A 3,887-nucleotide genomic window follows, 5' to 3' on the forward strand; every position below is an offset into this window, starting at 1 on the left:
GCATGTAGTCAAACAGACATCCAACACAAGATGAAGAAGAATGGAGCAGTAAAAGTACATTGCTAGCAGAAAACATGCTCAGTTTTGAATAGAATGAGACCACATGAATTAAAGCCCACCTCAGACTCCATGCCCATCAACTGGCACTGACCACACTGATTATGTCTTCCACCACACATTTTTACATAAAAGCTGCCTGGCTGGCTCTTACTTCAGTGACTATGTGCAAGGACATTTCTTACCTGTAGACCACATCTTCATTTATATCCTCTCTTTACAGCACAGCCTTTCTCCATTACCTTTCCAGCTATCAGGTGCTTTGCTCAGTGAGCAATAAGCCCATTAGTCCCACTCCCAAAGAAACTCTTAGAACCTGGAAATATTTTGGCCCAATTCATTTCATGAAAAGTTTTTTCCCCATCCTAAATTCTCTGAAAGCCCAGTAGACTTAAAGTAGCCATTATAAAAGCAGCTGTGCTGAAAGCTCCAATTAATCCAAACCCAAGTTAACTGCAGCTGTTAACTGCAGGAGGAACATGTGCTTTTAAGGAGCAATAGGGACCAGCTTCAGTCCTTCAGAGCAAGGAGAGCAAGCACACAAGCACGCTTTGATTCATGTTAATAGCTAGAAGATATAAGACCTATATTTTCAGTGAAGAAGGGAAATGTGAGATCTCCAGTATGTTTGACTCTTCCCTGTGAATAGCCATACAGATTTTAAGGGAAAAATGTCTTTTGCTTTTGCACGTGAGAGGAAGCTGGAACTTGCTGTGTCCTTAGAATCTCTCAACATTTTCTTTGTAGTCTTACTTTCTTTTTTCCTTTCCCTTTACTCCTTAACCAGAGGAAAGCATTCTCACTTTTAAGCCAGAAAACAACATGGAATTTCCTCCTTCTATGCAGCCCAAAGCCTCTTTAGGAAATGCAGTAATCTCATGCCCAGCACAGCTAATAAAGCCTGGTTTTCCAGAGCTTTGCATCATCTCTGGAGCTTCCACAACTTCCTCCCTTGTCCCCTGCACGGCACTAATGCAGCAGCCAGCTCCTCTACTAATAGGTTTTGAAGATTGGAGGGAACATATTGATAAGGATACACACATCTTAAGACAGAGCAGAGAAGCAGTCTGCTTACAGTCTCATAGCAATTAGAATGTATATTTTCTATAATTATCTATGTTCTTAAATTCACAGATGGAATCCCTACATTTAAGTTCCTAGACGTCCTGGGGATTCCCAGATTGCATCAGATCTGTTCATGTCAAATCATTACCAGCATCATGCTGTGGGCTCTGCTGGGAACTGATCAATATTATGAAAGTAAGGAAAGATGCTGCTGCTCATCTTCCTTCCACTCTGAAGCTCCCAGGAGTTGATTGCTGAAGTTATCTTCTGTCCGCTTTCTCCTTCCAGTGTCTACATCTCTCAGAAGCCAATATGTGCTCACCATCTTCATAGAATCATAGAATCACAGAATTACAAGGTTGGAAAGTACCTACAAGATCATCTCGTCCAACCATCCTCCCATTACTGTAGCTACAGCAAACTACTAACCTATATCTTGTAGCTCCTCATCCAGACACCTCTAGAACGCTGCCAGGGACAGCAACTCCACAACCTCCCTGGGCAGCCATTCCAGTGCCTAACCACTCTCTGAGAGAAAAAGTTCCTTCTTATGTCCAATCTGAACCTTCATCTAAGGATGAATACCATAGCAGCTCTTCCAAACTGCTGTTCCAACACACCAGCTCACTCCAGCATTTTCAGCCAAAGTGTCACTTCAAAACAGGCTCAGTCATGTATGGTTGTCTACTCCAACTGTGTGTCAAGACCAAAGAGCATGTCATATGTGTTATCGCTTTCTGTCATGTCTCCAGGTGCTATCAATTCCAGTAGCAATTGCAGTTCATGTTGAACTTCTTAGGCTGTTACATCCAGACAGTTAGTCTGTTTTCTTACTGCACAATAGCAAGGTGCAGAGCACAATGGATTTGGTCAGCTTTTGTTGTTAGAAACTGCAGACATACTGCTCATTAGTCTGCTCTCTGAATGCTTTTCCTCCTGACTAGAGAGCTGTCATTTAGTCCATTTCCATGGGTACTGATACTCTGTCAATATTTTTCACATGTGACTGAGCCAGGTATCTGACTCTGAAACTTCATCATCCTATTTAGTACATTTCAGCAAAATACATACAACAGAGGCCGTGCAGAATGCCATGTAGGTCACCTGATTTTGGCCACTGGGTAGACCTTTCACAGGTATGGGGTTTCACATCATGACTGCTCTGTTTGCAAAACAGCAGCTGGCTTCAGGCAGTGTGTGATGTATAAATGTTTCTATGCAATGCAGCCCTCATGCCTTTTAGATTAACACTTATTTTGGAGAGGCCATTTCCACTTCATGTTGTTGTATCCTTTTTTTTTTTTTTTTTTGACACGCTGGTCAGAGCTGTTGACAGATTAACTGATATGTTCATTCCCAAACTATTGGGAAGGTTCCTCTGTGACTTCATACTGGGGATAGAATGGAAATAAGAGGCTGCCCATGGCATTATGGAAAATAAAATGTGAAGTTGTGATGTACGTTAGCCATATGTTCTGGCAGATTGTGTCAGAGGAAACTGCTTTGAACAAACTCCTTTCCAGTTTCCATCTTGAACTTGCCATATTAAAAACAGAGCCATTGCTCTGGCCCTTAAACTCTGTCAACCTTTATCACTATCTGCTAAGCTGACTGAAACATTTCCAAGTAGAAAACAATTACACTTAGCTGACTCTGCCCTTCTCTCCCCACATAATTTCAAAGGGAAGCAAGCAGATAGCAATTCACATTTCCTAGGCATGAAGGAACTTCAGACATCTCAACAAGGTCAGGTTTATCATCATTCTTACCTGACTTATGTGGGTATCTGCTGGACGAGGGCCTGATGATCAGTACCTGTATGGGGAAGACTTGAAGCTGCATCTCTTGCACTCAGAATGTGGTGTACGTATCCTGTATAGCTCACTGTCTGAATGGAGAGTGCATGTAAAACCAAAGACACCCATCTCCATCTCAACACATGCTGAGATCAAATCAGAAGGACAAACAGATTTTTTTTTTTGCCAGCTATCAAATTATGACACTTCTGATAACACAGAGCATTAATAATAGGGAAGGAATAAGCAAACTGCTTCCATATTAAATTACTGGAAGGCTCCCAGTGGATGAGTGATGAAAACTTCACTGAAATATGTATGACACGAACATACATTCCTGCTCAGCAAAAAATCAAAAGAATAAATTAAAGATGTGCTTCCTATTCTCCATTGCCTGCCTAACCATATAAATTATGTTAAAGGTCTTTATTTACAAATCCCATGACTGGACTGAAAACTTCATCTGAGCACAGACTGCCCAGAGAAGCTGTGGTGCCTCATCCCTGGAGGTGCTCAAGGCCAGGCTGGATGGGGCCCTGGGCAGCCTGAGCTGCTGGGTGGCAGCTCTGCCCATGGCAGGGTGTCCTTTCCAGCCCAATGCATTCTATTGTGATTCTAGAATGATCCCACTCCTTACCTTTCTAGGAGGCTCTTCAACCGCCAGTGAGACTGAGCTGGCTGCCAGAGCTGAACTTTCACATCTGGTACAGCTCCTGGTAGAAAGAAATGGCACTTTCACTCCTAGGAGGATGTTGAATTACTGATTGAAAACTAAAAAGAAAGTCCTATTTTCAGGATAGAGAAAAATAAAAGCTATTTCTGAAATTAAAAGACAAAGAGTTCATTGGCAAAAGGTGATAATTCCTTTTTATCAATTTACTTTCTCATTAGGAAAGTAAATTTCCTATTTCATTTCAAAACTCAGTAGGTTTACTTGATCTGTGGATTTATAGACCAAAATTGGGAATG

The 3,887-nt window shown here is 41.8% G+C and overlaps 1 long non-coding RNA gene across 1 annotated transcript; it reads right to left on the minus strand.

Annotated features, from left to right (window-relative positions):
- Positions 1-254: 254 nt before the first annotated feature.
- Positions 255-3,682, minus strand: LOC107308243. Its single transcript, XR_001552706.2, has 3 exons — positions 3,556-3,682; positions 2,892-2,937; positions 255-1,447 (listed from the first exon to the last, which is right to left on the minus strand). It is a non-coding gene; the product is annotated as an uncharacterized LOC107308243 (long non-coding RNA).
- Between the last annotated feature and the right edge of the window lie 205 nt (positions 3,683-3,887).

This window comes from Coturnix japonica, chromosome 1 (assembly GCF_001577835.2).
Source record: "Coturnix japonica isolate 7356 chromosome 1, Coturnix japonica 2.1, whole genome shotgun sequence".
Lineage (NCBI taxonomy): Eukaryota > Metazoa > Chordata > Aves > Galliformes > Phasianidae > Coturnix > Coturnix japonica.